Consider the following 18,648-nt stretch of genomic DNA (forward strand, 5'->3'; position numbering starts at 1 on the left):
GTTACACCTACTTCTCATGAATGTTGATGTGTTGAAAGATATTTCAGTTAGGACAAACCATTCTAACACACGCTGCTTAACTGTACAACAAGCCCCATAAACCTTCTGCATTTCCATAAATCACATTGCATAAAACTACAGTGAATAAAGAACTGCATCAAATTCCCAAAAAACTCTTCATGCTTTACAGAGGAAGACATCAAGTATAGTGAGCGCTGGTTTGTGATCGTGGGGTAAAGCAAAATAACTTAGTGAAAAATTAGTGAGTACCACAAGTGGACGACAACACAATTCTGTCGTAGCTGAATATCAGTTAACAGTGTCATCAATTATCGCTTAATCTATAAAAGAATTTTGCTGACAGCATTGGCAAGAACAGTGCATGACCAGCAGGTGATCTCTTCCAGGTGCTTTCTCACTCACACATATAGATGCCTCCATTTTTACAATACTGCCATTTAGTGGGGGAGTAAGCAATGGCATGACATGGTGTGAGGCAATGATGTCATTGGGTGGGGAAATTGGCAGAGTGGGTGGAAAATGGGCAGGGAAATGGGCCAGGTATAGGCAGGTCTTTACTTATACAGAATAAACCTTTAGTGGAGAGGGAGGGATTTGCAGGGTATTACAATTTTATTATCAATTACATTGCCAGTAAATTTGTAATTTCAGCGCCAGCCCTAGCTAGTGATTTATTTGCTGAGCCGGTATCAGGAAACCCCCAGGTCTCAAGTTTTCCATAAAACAGATTCTATACCTCATCAAAAGCAGAGTCTTAATATATCATTAAAATGGTGTTTATATGCCAGGTCAGCTTTTGACCTGGAGTTTCCTTAATTTGGTTTGCAACCAGTTTGTTTCTGCACCTTTATACAGTCAATAAGCAGAGGTATGGTCATTGTAGTGGATGCCCAGGTCCAATTGCCAGTTCAGTTCAGTATGATGCATTAATATAGTGATATACTGACCAGTGATGCCTAGCCTGTACCACTCTGAATGTTAGTTCAAAACCCCCAGTACAGAGAGAAATTGGTATAGTAACACAAAAACAACTGCAAAACAGCAGGTTGGACACCAGTGGTCTAGGGACATGGATAGAATGTCTGTATGTCTTTCCAAGGCTCATTATGCCTATCACTAGGACATTTTCCTTTACTAATGACTCAATGCGCATAAGGGATAGAATGTATTTTGTGTGAGTTTCCAGGACAGAGCTATTAAGAACAGGAAAAGGACCATATGTGGCAGAGTGCTAAGAGGAATTTAGCAAATGGCTGAAATGGATATGTGAACAGCTTCAATTAGTTTTCTCCCAATTGTCACCCACACACACACACACTGGTTTCTTTAGAGCCCTGCCACCCCACGAGATGTCTGGGTTACAACTTTTGTTCCGCTATCTGTATCCTTAGGATATTTAACAAAAAACAGTTTTAAACAAAATTGTGTTTTTTTTCCCCCACCCCAGGCAAACATGGGTTTGTGTAACACATGCACGCTTTGCTGTGTGGGCAGCTTTGTGTTCAAAGCCAAGAATAGCATTACAATCTGGAAGCCGAACACATTATGCGAAGATGGAAGATTAAATTCACTTCCTTTTAAAAGCCCATAGAATACAACTTAGAAGAGCAGCAATTAGCTTAACTGTTTTGGCGTAAAGTCTGTTAGCATCAGTGGTTATGGATAAAGGACTGAAATGCTTCACTGTGCAAGTCATCTGTTGTATTGTTACTGCATTTGTTCAGCACCAGTTTGTGCTTTCAAACCACTATATATGCGTTGCCAGGTAAAACCTTAGGTGGGCATATCTGCCAAATAAGTGGATCTTATAGTGTATGGCTACCTATAGCGATCATTATAGTGATAAAGTAACATGTGCAGGGTTTATCTGGCAACACACAGCAACCAATCAAGAATATACTCTGGTAGGGCTGTCCTACTGAAAGTCCTGGGCCGGATGTGGCCCTTTAGTGGACTTTTATGGCCCCCAGTCTACTCATTGACTCCACAGACTTTACTTTATAACATCATCATTTTAAGGTTGTCCTCAAAAATGCTTAATAAGAAAATAATCGGGCCACTTCAAGTAATAAATTGGCCAGCGCTGTTCTATGCCATTTGTAATTGCTCTAAATTATGTGTAATTATTTCCCTCTGTATATCTGCTCATGATATGTGGTTATGTGGTATGTGGCTGTGTACCAGCCATCCACTAGTATAGTTATGATAAATGATTCTGTCATACAGCATATCGACTTATCTGTATGTTACAGTACTAGAGATACTGGACTGGGGACATTCTTCTTCTGTTACTACACAAACAGCAAATACAGTGAAAGCCTTAATAATAGGAGGTATTCACATGCCTCATGTTACCCATCTAGCATTGCCCTATGTAACTGTGAAAGACAAAGGAATGTTTAGAAATTCCATACAATAGTAAAGATACTCTCATTCAGAGCTGTCAATAGAGTTGTCATGACCATATCTATAACTACATCTAGTCAAACTACAAGTAACTTGGATCAGTGCCAGACTGTGGCATCAAGGGTCCACCAAAGAACCTAAGGCTGATGCCACACGTGGCGTTTTTACGCTGTGTATTTTCTCAGCATAAAAACGCCGCACAAGCCACACAGCCCCTGACTATGGCGTTTTTCAGCCTAGTACTGGTGACGTAGCAAATCCAGTTTCCATGGTGGTAATAGTGCGAAATAGTAAAAAACGCTGCGTATTTCCGCTAGGTCTGGCAACTGCCTTTGTGTATACAGCTTGCTGTGCAAATACTGGCGTATTTCGGCAAACGCTTGAAAAATCCGTGGTAAGGCATTTTCTAGCGTATTTACGCATTGTGTGGTTTGCTTGGAGTCTTTTCAAGTTATTTCTATGGATGATGATATTGTGCGTTTTTCAGCCATCGAGAGAATTAGAAAATACGCAGCGTAAAAACGCCACGTGTGGCATCAGCCTTAGGGTGAAGAAATATGGAGCTACTAGTAGCAGCTACTTGTCGTGACTCCTAAATTAGACAATGCTGATCATTAACTGATAATTGTCTCTTTTCAACTTTTTATTTAAAAGTTTAACAATTTTATAACAAAAGCATAGTATAAAGAGAAGTAAGAAGAAAGGAAGGGGGAAAGAGGCGGTTGAGGCAGGGGGATTAGGTGAAGGGGGCTCTCGCTATATATATATATACATATTCTTATGTAGCCAAATTAAGATGCATGTAGTGTTCTGTATATTGTGGCTGTCTGTTAGAGTTAGTCATCTAGTAAAGTGAATTTGCTTTGATAATAGTCAGTTGCCTTGATGACTTGTTCCTGATTGGGTTAGACTTTCTTGTTTTTTTTTTCTTTCCATTTATGTGCTTTGGCACATCTAATGGCTATACAGATTGGTGAGCAGAGCTTAAATTCTGTTGTAGTTAAAAATTTTGGTTTAAAAGTGAGAAGGGCCAGCCAGGCTGGATGTCCATTTTCAGTCAGACTTACTGATTTTTTGATTGATTTGCACCCAACATATGCTACCTACAGACAGCTTTTAAAATGCACTATGCGCCATACAGATCTGCAATGTAAATAACTGTCTCATGATAATAATTAAGTTTATATTCAAATGAATAAGGAACATAATAAAAGTCATAAATGGAAAACATTGCATGCATAAGAACAAAAATATGAATCTCACAAAATAATATTCTTAATTAGACAGTTATTAAATTCCAAATGTTAATTGAGCATAGTAATGAGTTGTTTTACATACACAGAGCACTGTATGCTGTAAAATGCCCATTCTTTTTTCTCCTGGTACATAAGACGCTAAACTTACATTAAATACGCACAATGGACAAATTGCTTAAAAGAAAATGATGTCTTCCATGAACAACTTTTATTGCAATTCCCTAAGGCAGTCATTTGGGCAAATCAAGCTAGAATTTTAGGCAGAAAAACCTCTAGAACATTGCAATATAGCTTTCCTTATCTATAACTATATCATTTGTGTGGGGTATAAATGGGAAGCTGTGCAATTCACTCCAAGAAGCAGTAAAAGTAGACAGTTTGATTGGCTTCTAGGACGAGTTGGAAGCTATTGCAGCAAGTGAGAAAATAATACGGCACAAGAAATAATAACTCATAATATAAGGTTTATAAGAGGGCTGGTGTAATTGCTGTTTTGAAATCAATATTCTTCCACATCTGAGGGCACCTGAGATAAGAGTTTTCCTTTTCTCAGGATAAATTAGAATCATCCGAAATTATCTAAGTAGGAAACGGGTTACAGTTTTTTAACATCAACTGCAAAGTAACCATATATTATTTACAATTACTGGCTTAAAAAACCTCTTCTACAGATACCTGTTAGTGATTATTAAGAAAGAGATATCTTCTGTACACAGCAACTTTACTGATCATTTCCATTGACTTCTGATATAAAGAAATAAATGGCACAAACTACTGGTGCAATAAGAGAAATTCGAAATCCAGGGCCTCTTTCTGGATGTACCACTCCTGAAGGCCAAGGACTTCTGCCATGGAACATTATCTAGTATTTAAAAGACTGTAAGTAGATGAATATAATCCAATAATTTCCATGCTAATGGTTTTTGCTTAGTTAGCAAGTAGCAGTTTCATGTGCTGCCAGGTAGAGGTGGTTGTTATTTTTTATAATTATAGTTATTATATTTGTAATTAAAACATACAGTAGCAGCCAACAAACATGAATTTTGCCACCGATGGGAATATTTGCATCCGTCACTGTCAGTCTTAATTCATTCCTTTGGTACCAGTCATTTTTTTAATACATTTTCCAGTGCAGGTTTTAAAGGGTTAAACATTGATACAGATTAGAATGATGGCGTTGTTGTCTAGATCACTAATTTTGGTATCTTTGGTATCTTTTAAATACTAAAATGCAACATGGTCAGAACAAAACAGATAAATCCATACTGTGTACAGTGTTTACGTCAGAACTGTACGGAGGTTTTACAGTAGGTTACTATTAAAAATAAAAAAGCAAGACTTCTTGCAAGTGGGCAGGTCATGCAAGTCAACTGAAACCTTAAAGGAGAATGCAAGTCAAAATTTAGAAAGCATACTGCCCAATAGTCCTCCTATTGTTTAGTAAAAACACCACACTTTTGGCTCACCTAATCCAATATTTACTCACACTTACTTCACATTTTCTAGAACAGGCAGCCATCTCTAAAAAGGTATTCTCCCTTCCTTTCCCTCCTTGCTTCATACTGCACATGTGTTTCATTCACTATGGCCCGCTCCCCACTCCCTGCTGCATCCTCCTGCTCCCCCCTGCATCCTCTGGCTCCCCGTTGCTTCCTCGCTTCAGATCATAGTGGGGACTGGGTAAATAACATTGGGGGGCCATACAGTAGTTTGAGGATGCCTGCTGTAGATAGTAGTAATTTGAAAGAATCTGCAGTAAGTCTTCATTTTTGTTTAAATTCAGCATCTCTATAGTTTGCATGTTTAGCACCTACATTGCTAGCTAGGGTCCAATTTACACTAGCAAACAGGCAATGGTTTGAATTAAAAACTGGAATCAAAGAACAGAAATACAAAGTAACAATAACAAAAAAATGTAGTCTCACAGAACAATCATTTTTTTTTTGGCTGCCAGGGTCAGTGACCCCCATTTGCTGGTTGGAAGGATCAAAAGAGAAAAGCCATAATAATAAAGTTATAAAGCCATAGGAAAGTTATTGCTCTCGTTGTGAGACACAAGGCTTTCAGGGATTCAATTTATTAGTTCATATTGCATCAATATTTATATATTTGGGTGGTTTAATAACTTCTCCTTCGTTATTACTTGGAAGAGTGCAGTACAAACAGTGTTTCAGTGACTTCATTATCCTAATTGTTAAACCAAAGCCAGAAATACATTTACTGGGAGTAATCGTTTCTATATAGGTTTATGCAAACCACTCATTAAATCTCTCCTGCAACCATTCTGACTCACTGTTCTGTTTAAGCTTTCAATCTAATTATGGATGATATCATGGTTTAGTGAATATCTGCCTTGGTACCAGGTGTAAATGCAATTTATTTTTGGCACTCTAACTTCTGTATGCTGTTTTGTGGAAAGAATGGAGAGTGGTTGCCTGGCAACAGCAGGAGCCCTGACACAAGCAGTCAGAACGGCATTGCTTGGCACCTCAGGTATTCATACGGCAGGTGGGAGGGCACATCTCCCTCACTAATTGTGATCAAAGAGCCAGCGGTTGTGCGCCAAAGAGGGGGATCATAAGCAAACAAATCTGCCTTTGCCAAATGCTGATCATACGGAGAGATTAACCCCCATTTGCAGAGTTTAGGAGAAGATTACATAGCTATGCCACAGGCGTTCCTTGCAGAAAAGGTACACACATTTCAGCTCCGATCCGCATCTCTGTGATAAAGAATCAAACCCAGACTATCATTTCAGATAAAAGATTTGACAATATAAAGCGTTATACTCCAAGTATCACCAAAATAGCCGCATTTATAGATTATGGGCCAGGTTCAGTTTAGATGTTAAAACATTTATGACATGAAAACTCCATTGAAGTCAAAGGGAAGTCTGGAATTTAATTAGGAGATACGTTTTCCTCACTAAATTGAATGTGGCTCTATGTGCTATGAATCTATATAAAAGTTCACACAAAATAGTAAACTTGCTTTCACATTATTGTACAGGTTCTGGGATCTGTTATCCAGAAACCAGTTATCCATAAAGCTCTTAATTACAAAAAGGTCATCTCTCACATAGAGTCTATTTATAGCAAGTAATTCTAATTCTTTATTTGCTTTTTCTGTGTAATAATAAAACAGTACCTTGATGGTAACAAAACTGCATGAATATTGGTGGCAAAACAATCCTATTGGGTTTATTTAATGACTTGCACTTGGTGATCCAAACAACAAAGTTTGATGTCTTTCCACAAAATTCAGTTGCAACAGGGCCAGGGCCTGCCACTGGTTATGGACCCTTTCCCTCCGCTGCGGCCCCAGTAACCCCGCCGCCCTGTACATACGGGGGAAAAGGATGGGGGTGGCGGCGATGGCGACGGTGGGCGGGCCAAGCCGACCAGGTTGCCTAGTTGCAATATGCTGATTCCTGGTAGATAATAATTAGGTCAATATTACAGTGGTGTGAAAAACTATTTGCCCCCTTCCTGATTTCTTATTCTTTTGCATGTTTGTTACACTTAAATGTTTCTGCTCATCAAAAACCGTTAACTATTAGTCAAAGATAACATAATTGAACAAAAAATACAGTTTTTAAATGAAGGTTTACGTTATTAAGGGAGAAAAAAAACTCCAAATCTACATGGCCCTGTGTGAAAAAGTGATTGCCCCCCTTGTTAAAAAATAACTTAACTGTGGTTTATCAATTTCAATTTTCAATTTCAATATCAATTTCTGTAGTCACTCCCAGGCCTGATTACACACCTGTTTCAATCAAGAAATCACTTAAATAGGAGCTACCTGACACAGAGAAGTAGACCAAAAGCACCTCAAAAGCTAGACATCATGCCAAGATCCAAAGAAATTCAGGAACAAATGAGAACAAAAGTAATTGAGATCTATCAGTCTGGTAAAGGTTATAAAGCCATTTCTAAAGCTTTGGGACTCCAGCGAACCACAGTGAGAGCCATTATCCACAAATGGCAAAAACATGGAACAGTGGTGAACCTTCCCAGAAGTGGCCGGCTGACCAAAATTACCCCAAGAGCGCAGAGACAACTCATCCGAGAGGCCACAAAAGATCCCAGGACAACATCTAAAGAACTGCAGGCCTCACCTGCCTCAATTAAGGGCAGTGTTCACGACTCCACCATAAGAAAGAGACTGGGCAAAAACGGCCTGCATGGCAGATTTCCAAGGTGCAAACCACTTTTAAGCAAAAAGAACATTATGGCTTGTCTCAATTTTGCTAAAAAACATCTCAATGGTTGCCAAGACTTTTGGGAAAATATCTTGTGGACCGACGAGACAAAAGTTGAACTTTTTGGAAGGTGCGTGTCCCGTAAAAGCGTACACAGCATTTCAGAAAAAGAACATCATACCAACAGTAAAATATGGTGGCGGTAGTGTGATGGTCTGGGGTTGTTTTGCTGCTTCAGGACCTGGAAGGCTTGCTGTAATAGATGGAACCATGAATTCTACTGTCTACCAAAAAATCCTGAAGGAGAATGTCCGGCCATCTGTTCGTCAACTCAAGCTGAAGCGATCTTGGGTGCTGCAGCAGGACAATGACCCAAAACACACCAGCAAATCCACCTCTGAATGGCTGAAGAAAAACAAAATGAAGACTTTGGAGTGGCCTAGTCAAAGTCCTGACCTGAATCCTATTGAGATGTTGTGGCATGACCTTAAAAAGGCGGTTCATGCTAGAAAACCCTCAAATAAAGCTGAATTACAACAATTCTGCAAAGATGAGTGGGCCAAAATTCCTCCAGAGCGCTGTAAAAGACTCGTTACAAGTTATCGCAAACGCTTGATTGCAGTTATTGCTGCTAAGGGTGGCCCAACCAGTTATTAGGTTCAGGGGGCAATTACTTTTTCACACAGGGCCATGTAGGTTTGGATTTTTTTTCTCCCTAAATAATAAAAACCCTCATTTAAAAACTGCATTTTGTGTTTACTTGTGTTATCTTTGACTAATAGTTAAATGTGTTTGATGATCAGAAACATTTTGTGCGACAAACATGCAAAAGAATAAGAAATCAGGAAGGGGGCAAATAGTTTTTCACACCACTGTATATGGAAAAAAAATTATTCATCCGGCCTATTAATAACTTTGGCATAAAAAATCAGTTTTACTAGCCAGGTAGCAACCCTACTTGTGAAACATCATGTTGAGTCTTTTCAATTCAAACATGTTTTGGGGACCATTTTGTTCCCCCTGCAGGGAGCCAAAATGACCTTGCAATGTTCTCCTTGTCTAGAGCAGATTTACTTGTAACACCTCATTGGGATGCTCACTCAAAACAGCATTTGCATCCCATTCACTGGGCACAAGTTGTGTGAGCCTACTGATGCAACCTTCTTGGGGGAATTCCAGAGCGACTGCCCCTAGGGATAAGCAAATTAATTGCTACTGTCTTTAACAGAGTGGATTTCTATGCATTTCCAGGCTGAAATCCACTCCGTGTGCTATGTCTGTCAGTGCAGATGTGGTACTTAGCAGGTAAGAGCACATTGGCTTCTCTCTGCCTGTGTTTTCCACTGAGCCTCAGCCCAAAGTGCCACTACGGGACAGTAAGAAGTTGCAGTTTAACATTTAACATGAAGTTGCTCCCAAAAACAGTAGGATAACAAGAATGTTGCCTTCTTAAAATCCATTTCCCCATAAGAAAGCAATTTAGAAAATCTTATGAATCACCAAGTTGTGCATATTGCAAACCAGGCCTGCCACTGTAAGTAGTTGTGCCATGGACAGGCTTCTGGGTAACCATTATACAGCTGACTGAGCTCTGTCAGTACCCATCTCTGTACCCTACTCATTTCTACATAAATGTGCAGTACTTGGCTATATACCTGAAGTGTGCCATACTATATTGGCATTCCTTTGCAGGCAGAATCTCACCAGTTAAAATAACTATTTATACAGAAAATAAAGGCCTAGGAAATAATGCTGATTCAGTAAGAGCATTTTACATTTTCACATTTGCCATCTGTGACTAATTATCTATTTTTGAACATTTTTCTTCCCAGAAAAATCCCAGTTGACTATAGAGATATATGCTAATCTTCTTCCTTGCTATGCAGATCTATGGACAGATGCAATCTGCCAGTTTTATTAGATATTAGATATACCAGATCAGAGCTGGACAATTTACTTGTAATGGTTATTGGTGCATGTGTAATTGAATCTAGCCTATTGTGTATACATGGCATCAGTACATTCATCAGTATATACAGTACATGGCATCAGTACATTCAGTATGCTTCTGGGTTGGCTGATTACCCATTACAGACATCAATTCTTATCTATGATCAGGTTGTTTTTTATCCTTTGGTATATTAATGCTGGTGTGACCATACCAAAGTCTGACTGCCTAAGTGCTCATTGCAGAAAGCAAGTAGAAACAGTACTTTTGCTAACATCGCAGTAGGACCATAAGAAGTCTATGAAACAAGTTTGCTTTCAGACCCATATTTCTAGGCAGACCACAATAGTGCAGATCTATAACCAAATTTTTGGGGCAGACAATTGCCCTGACTGCATACTTAGTAGTTGCAATGGGGGCTGGGCAGGAGATTCAAACTGCTGTTAAATCTACTGCCATTCCAGTTCAAAGTGAGTGTTGCTTGTTTAGAGGGGCAAAAGGGTCTAGGAGCGAGATTGATAGAATTCCGCCTAAGGTACTGTACTTTATATAGAGGGGAGTGGCACACATGCTGAGAGATCTGGTTTCATTAATGTTTGGAACCTTTGCATGTGCCATGGGTTAAATTTACAAATTACAGGTATAGGACCCATTATCCAGAATGCTCGGGACCAAGGGTATTCCGGATAAGGGGTCTTTCCGTAATTTGGATCTCCATACCTTAAGTCTACTAAAAAATCAATAAAACATTAATTAAATCCAATAGGATTGTTTTGCATCCAATAAGGATTATTTATATCTTAGTTGGGATCAATTACAAGGTACTGTTTTATTACTACAGAGAAAAAGGAAATCGGGTTTAAAATTCTGAATTATTTGATTAAAATGGAGTCTATGGGAGACGGGCTTTCCGTAATTCGGAGCTTTCTGGATAACGGGTTTCTGGATAAGGGATCCCATACCTGTATGATAAAAAAAAAACTCTTAGAAGTATAAATGAATATAATCGGTGAAAAAACAGAAGTGATAGTGTCCTTTAATTGTTCTAGTTAGAAGGCCCAGCCAATGAGTAGTGCAGCTTTGTGGCAATAATGCAAAGCTGAAAACCTAGAGACTAGTTTTGGAATAAGAGTACAGTTATGGAACCTGTTATCCAGAATGCTTGGGACCTGGAGTTTTCTGGATAAGGGGCCTTTTTTAATTTTGATAACCATACTTTAAGTCTGCTAAAAAATGATCTAAACATTAAATAACCCAATAGGACAATTCTACATCCAATAAGGATTAATTATATCTCAGGATCAAGTACAGGTACTGTGATATTGGTACAGAGAAAAAGGAAATCATTTTCAAAAATGTGAATTATATGATTAAAATGGACCTTATATGATTGAAATGGAGATGGCCTTCCCATAAGTCAGACATTTCTGGATAATGGGCTTCCAGATAACAGATCCCATACCTGTATTTTAAATAAGATCCTCAGAAAGAGTTTATCGTATGACTTGTTGCCTTGCTTCGCTTGGCTTGGTCACAGTTTTAAATTGTAATATGCTTAAATGTGATAAAGCTTTAAAAAACAGTCCCAAGAGGCATGAATATTTAAACAAATAAGATGTTGTTCCCAATGTTCTTTCACAACGTGATAAGGATATCACAGGCAACACTTCATGCTGCTTTCTAGCCAATCAAATATATATGAGCTCATGTAATCGCTTCAGAGAAAGTATAAGGAAGTCACCAATAGAAGCTGGAACTTTAAAGGCGGAATGCAGCTTCCCGAGTTCCAAGGCAGCTTGTCTTATCATTTGCATTGGGAGTTAATTGCTTTCAAATATCTGTCCAAATATCCCACTTAAGGTGGCCATACACGCACCGATATTATCGTACGAAACCTCGTTTCGTACGATAATCGGTGCGTGTATGGCATGTCAGCGAGCCGACCGATATCGCAGGAAGCTGCTGAAATCGGTCGGCTCGCCGATCGGCCAAGTTAGAAAATTTTGATCGGGCGCCATAGAAGGCGCCTGACCAAAATTCTCCCTTCAGAGCTGAATCGGCAGAAGGAGGTAGAAATCCTATTGTTTCTACCTCCTTACCTGCCGATTCAGCCCTGAATGGTGTGTGGCGGATCTGACGATGTTTCGTGCGACCGACGGTCGTACGAAATCGCCACGTGTATGGCCAGCGTGAGATCGCCACGTGTATGGCCAGCTTATGGCAACCCTGTATATGAATGTTCTACAACTTTTTAAATTAAGTGGGCCAGATATAGATTATTAAATATACCAGTGTCCATGAACTAAGAACAGGCCCACTCAGAAGATATAGCTATTCATATGCCTACAGTCAAGAGCTTCTCTTGCCCTCTATGGTAACATTATTTACCATAGAGGGTAACATTATTATACTTATAGTTAGTATAATATACAACTGATTACTATGGCTAACAGCACTGATATAGAAGCCCCACCTCAGTAAGGGAACATTAAGACCAAACAAAATCGAATGCATAACTACAGTTAACGTATGCATTAAAGGGAGAGTATACTATTGCAAAATGTGAAACTGAGAGTAAAATCACACCTTAAGTTATTTTCTGCCTAGTACAATCAAAAGAAATCAGCAGTTCACTGAGAAGACTTCTGTGAGTTGCTTCTTATCTCACAGACTAACAAATTGCAGCTGTCACGGTAGGAGTTTGTTTATACAGAGACCTCTCATTTGTATTTGTTTTGACATGACTTTACTTTTAATTTTTAGTGCAGGAAATAAAGAACTATAGAAACTTTATAGAAGTATGCAATGACCATGTGAGTTACGCTAGCAGCCCTTATTTGGCTTTCCAGTTTAAATCATATTCGCTTTCTCTTGGAAACAACTCACTTTTCTTTCTTTTTATAGTTGAACATATTCCCATTTCTGACTGCTCTTATGGCTCTCCAAGTAACTGACAAGATATAACTATTCAAATTTAGTTATTGTTTCTACTCAGAATTATCTTCTTAACCAGACAACCCCCAAGTAATAAAAGACACTAAGTTGTTTAGGTGCATTAACGCATAGCAACTAAGAAAAGTCGTGCTTTAAACAGTAAACAAGGAAATGCTACATGCTGATTGGCTACTAGGCATGAAAAAAAATGTGCACTTTTATTACGTGACCTCATATGTAATAAGTGGCACAAAGTTTGCCCGGATGATTAATGCATTTCTACCAATCAGGTGTTAGCTTTTAAACAGATGATTAGTAAATGTTACCTGCTGATTGGTTGCTGTAAGTAGCAAACTTTGCACATTTTATTACATAACCCAGTATATTCATTCTTACATGCCAGCCTATCTTGTGATACTGCATATAATTGTGTGGAAGTTAAAAAACAGCTAACAGACGGATTATAATTCCAATATGTTACCCCAGATATCCTATCATCTTCCACCCACCCCCTCTTAATGTGTTCTGTCTCTGCTCTCCGGTAGTGCAGAGGGGAGAAACATTAAACATTACATTCTCAGATCTAGAAGACAAGAGACAAAACATGGTATTATTATAGCCAAAAGATGATACATAGGCTGAATATGATGCCATTTAGTTATTTGATGCATATATGATGCAAATGCCAAACACTATATCACAGTTGCATTTTCAGTGCAACTGTGTCTGATTCTTGTGAAGTGTGAATGCAATTTTGACACATCGGCTGTAACTGTGTAAGGAATTGCTGCTACGCTGGAATTCTTGGAAAAAAACACTGAGTCGGGAAGTTCAATTTGCACAATCTATATGCAGTACGTAAATGGCCCCTCTTGAAATTCATTGCTGTAACATGAACCATCTTTCAGCACCATGGACAACAATCCCATGCAAATACCATAGGGTTCTATTCTGTTCCTGATGAACTCACATGGAACAGACAGAAAAACAATGACATTTCATTAATCTTGCTGAGCTCAATGCAGTGACTCTTCCATAAATGACTTCCAGGGAACTAAAGGCCACATTCTAATCAATGAGAAAACTGTACTTTGTGGTTCATCACAAGACAATTCCATTGAACTTTATGGGAAAATCTGGAATTTAATTAGGAGATAAATCTTTTCTAAATTAATCTGGCCATAATTGTGGCACCATTGGGTTCACTTACATTTACAGGCACAGTGGGCAACCCTTCTTTGCTCCTTTTAATAGTTGCACTTGGCCTCACTTAGTCCTTCCTGCTTCCATTTGGAATCAGGTGTTGTTGTTACTACTGAAATGGGGGAAGCTACTGCCACCTTTGGACTAGGTGGAAGCTTCAGGGTTCCCTTAGTGCCCTCCATTAACTGGTACACTTCAGTTTCTCCAAAAGAAGGTACAGGTCACTCAAATAATGCCAGAGCATGTACATTTGTGTCTGTTTTGGACACAACTGTGGTGGACAGAGTTCAGTTGTGTCAAGAGAATGTCAAAGCAATAGGCAATAAGACTAATAACCTTAGCTATGTAGTGAGTGCCAGGGAGGATAGTGCCTGGATACTATTATATATTTCCAACATGATTTCTATTCACTGTATTATTCCATAAATATTCACTAAAGAATGTCCTAAGCTATAATGCACATGAATACAATATTCTTTCTTATATTTGTATTTATTCCCAACCTGCCTTTTACTGTAAATTAAATCTCATACTTGGAATGGTTGGATTGTGAACTGAAACGTTTTACTCCTGACAGAAGGGGCACTTTTTACTTAGCACAGAAAGAATTACATACAAGTCATGCTTTTATAATTTAATAAGCAGTTAGTATAGTATTCTTTAAAAATGACACTATGTTTCATCAAAGAAATGAATGTGCCAGTATTATTTTAAAAACTTAATGTCGAACTCTGACATGCTTTCTTCATTGCTGCTGAACACTGTGGCATTGAACTTGTGGAAGGATCCAACAGCTCCAGCCTTCTGGATTACTGTCCCATCACCAAGCCCAAAAGGAGCAGTAACCCATAGCAGGTAGCATTTGCTGGTCACCTGTTTAAAAACAAACATCTAATTGGTTGCTATGGGTTACTGCTCCTAGACATACTTAGTGCCTTTTTATTACATATGGGGGAAGGAATGCAAGCATCTTAAAGGAGCATTAAAAGCTTGTAGAAACCCAGACTGGGCCTTTGTCAAGCAGGGACATCACACCAACACAGAGGGGATGTGTATAGCAGGCAAAACAACATAGCCATAGGAAATGCTTCACTGATGTCTTATATATGGGTGAAAGTTAACATAACAAGATCATTTTTTAACATGTTTTTAACTTCCGCCAGAACTTACATAAAATAATGGTGTAAAATCTGGTGTTAGGACTGCATTTATTTTACACAGCTTTTTACAGTTTCTTTGGCGAATTTCATTATACACAGCGTTATAAATAGGTCCCCAAATCTAGGAGCAAATGGAAACAAACTATGTCTGTAGTATTATCAGTACTTTCCAAAAAATATTAATTAAAGCCAGGGTCCTTTTCCTTTAGGCCTAATAACAAGCAAAACATAACATTTTGTACCTTAATATTCTCAGTATTACAGTCATGTAATTTATAAAGCAAACATCTGGTTGTTAGGGCCTAATATAGAGAAGCATTTAAAGGGCAAGCCAGGATAAAGAAACGTTACATCATTTCACTGAAATCAGTAATAAGAACAATTTAAAGCTGCTCTAATTACACCCCAACTATAGACATGTAACAGCGTTTGACTATTTTAGTAACTATCCATTAGTAACAATTTATTAATTGCTATTAATTATATAAAATAGATGGTATTGACTGGCAAGCTGTTTCAAAAGACTGGATTCAAACCTGGTTCAGCAGCTTTACACAGCACTTGTTCTTCTGCATGGCACACAGCTTGCTGTACATGTGAAGAGGCTCGTGAGTAATTCTCAAGGTCTTACCCAGGAATCACATAATATATGCTGCATTTTCTCACCAGTAAGTGTTAACTGGAACATCTCATTAGATACCAAATAAATATTATACAGTGACTGTTACATTTAAATAGCTCTAAAGTACTTTGAGTGCTGACACATCGGCTGTAGTAACAAATCCCATGTGGCAAGGTGGGACCAACAACAAATCTAATTTGCTCATTTTCACGCAGAATGAATAATGGTTATCATTATTGTGAGCTCATCTACTGCATCATTTGGATAAAAGCTGGCCGACCAATAAACCAATTATGGGGGGTCAGCTCATAGCTTCATGGGTTCCTACATCCTAGAATCCTAAAATTTGTGTGTAGTGGCTAAACATAAAATTCATTAGTTCACAGAAATATACATAAATATACCATCAGGGTCAGACTGGGGTGTGTAGGGCCCACCCGACATCCTCCCCTGAGCATGCTTAAGTGAAATGTGTCAGGGGAGGACATCGGCGGGTGGGGAAGCGACAACAGGGATCGAGTCTGAGCCGCTAGGGCCCACAGGGTTTTTTCCCGGTGTCCCGGCAGCCCAGTCCGACCCTGTATACCATAGGCAGATCATGACCTGTAATTGCACATTTGTGTGCTGATATCCACCCAGAACTAAACTTAAGGTAATGTCCCACAGAGAGATTAGTTGCCCACAATCTCTATGATATGCTTTTCCACTGGCAACAAAGGGAATCGTCAGTGGAAAGGCCTACACATCACTTTGGTTATCTGAAGTCACGTGAAGTTGCCTGCAGGAAGATACTTCACGCAACTTTGGAAAATCAAAGTGATGCATAGGCCTTTCCACTGGAGGCACACCTCAAGTTTCTCTTGTGCCCACAACCACTATACTGTAAGGTGTCATGGGCACATCTCTATACTATGTTTCAGATTCTTTGCTTCGGTATCCCCTCTCTCACTGGGTTGAAATGATAGAATTAGAGAGGTGCTGTTCTTTGGGGTTACATTTAACCCTAGACTGGAAATTGTTCCACTGAACCATTCGGGTCTGGTCACATCCATTGTTCTGAGCCTCATTTATTAAACCAGAAAATATTATCTTAATGGCAGCAAACAAGATAATTACAAATATCGTTTCTAGAAGTTTTCCTTGGCCATATTGTGCTCTTTATTCTCATAAGATTCTTTTTCCACTTCCTAAGTCTTCCCCATCAGCCTGATAGTGATGACCTTGGCATTTCTGGAGGCAGAACTTCACAATTATTAGGGACTTAGCTAGTGATTTTGTTTGGAGAAATTTGCCAAATTTATTAACATGCTGATTTTGAAACCACACTTTGTAGTCTTACAAACGAAAAAAAAAAACAGAAATCCTCTAAAACCACCAATTAAATAAAGACTGTTACAATTTGCCCAGAACAACTCCTATTGACTTCTACACAGGGTCGCACTGGGCCGCCGGGACACCGGGAAAAATCCCGGTGAGCCTCGGCCCTAGTGGTCCCCGGCAGCCCAGACCCCTATCCTTGCCAGCACTCCCTCTGCCCGACCGTTCCTCTACTGATGCATTAAATTTACGTGCCCTAGGGTGGGGGACCCTGCGGGGGGGGGGTGAGGGGACGCGGCCGGCGGGGGCACCTGCAGGGCCCCTGGGGCAGGAGCACCAGATTTAAAAAAAAAAAAAACTAATATTCTTTAATATATATATATATATATATATATATGAACAGAGAGCCGCACACACAAGGACTTAACGATAAAGTGAAAAAATTTTATTCAAAAAAATCCAACGTTTCGAGTACTAACTGTACTCTTCCTCAGGGACAAACCCTGTCCCTGAGGAAGAGTACAGTTAGTACTCGAAACGTTGGATTTTTTTGAATAAAATTTTTTCACTTTATCGTTAAGTCCTTGTGCGTGTGGCTCTCTGTTCATATATTGCTTCATTTTAGCCAGCACCCAGGGCATTTGAACTTTTATAGGGTGTGCTCCACTCTTCCATGTTTATTATATATATATATATATATATATATATATAAAATACAATAAGAAAAACATAATAAGTACAACATTTTCCTTTAAAAAGACACTGTCAGCATATCAGGATTGGAGAATGATTTTTGCCCCCATCCCATACTGTATAAGGCCAAGAAATGCTGAAGAGGGTAATTTACATTGTAAATGTCTGTGATCAGCCATGCACAGCAGCTTTCCAGAGGACAGGAACCGTGCCAGCACAGATAATCACAGAAGATTGCTGAACATTTTATTCAGCAATCATTTCCATTTATTGTAACATGAAAGAAAAAACTGCAAAGAGAAAACAAGACGGTGGTAATTACCTATTTACATGTGGTAACTCATATTAGCATATCATTGGTAGGCAAGCTGTTACTGTCTCTGCAAATAAATGCATAGCTGCACAGGGTATTAACATACTCTGCTACACTGACAGGGAGTTGTACGAGAGGCTTTGTATTGGCTGGATCCCAGCTAAGCACTATAGGGAAACATTAAGTCAAATATCTGTTTTAGAAATGTTGCTGCTGCAAAACAAAATGATTATTTAGAAAACATTTTAAAATACCTTGTAAGCTCCATGTGGCCCATTTATCAACATTCTCATTTTCGTGGTTTGAGTAGAAAACCACAATTAAACTGACTTTCTCTAACACCACGAATGCCAAATCATTTATTAAAACAGCCTTATAAAAAAAAAAAAAAAAAGCACGAATGAAAGAAAAACTTGAAAAAAAAAATTCGGAGACGCTAAATGGGACAGATTCGCTCACCGCTAGTACTGACTATAAAAACCATGTAATGTCTGGGTGACAAAAGTTTAACCCTAGAAACTTCATCTTGTAGGCTGTAATTCCTAGGGATCAGCAGATAGTGAGTGGCCTATGC

At 38.9% G+C, this 18,648-nt stretch overlaps 1 protein-coding gene across 4 annotated transcripts in view; it reads right to left on the reverse strand.

Moving 5' to 3' along the window:
* The window catches only part of agap2 (ArfGAP with GTPase domain, ankyrin repeat and PH domain 2), a 135,117-nt gene that overhangs the window by 43,223 nt on the left and 73,246 nt on the right, over positions 1-18,648 (reverse strand). The window lies entirely within an intron of this gene.

Source organism: Xenopus tropicalis, chromosome 2 (genome assembly GCF_000004195.4).
Source record: "Xenopus tropicalis strain Nigerian chromosome 2, UCB_Xtro_10.0, whole genome shotgun sequence".
NCBI lineage: Eukaryota > Metazoa > Chordata > Amphibia > Anura > Pipidae > Xenopus > Xenopus tropicalis.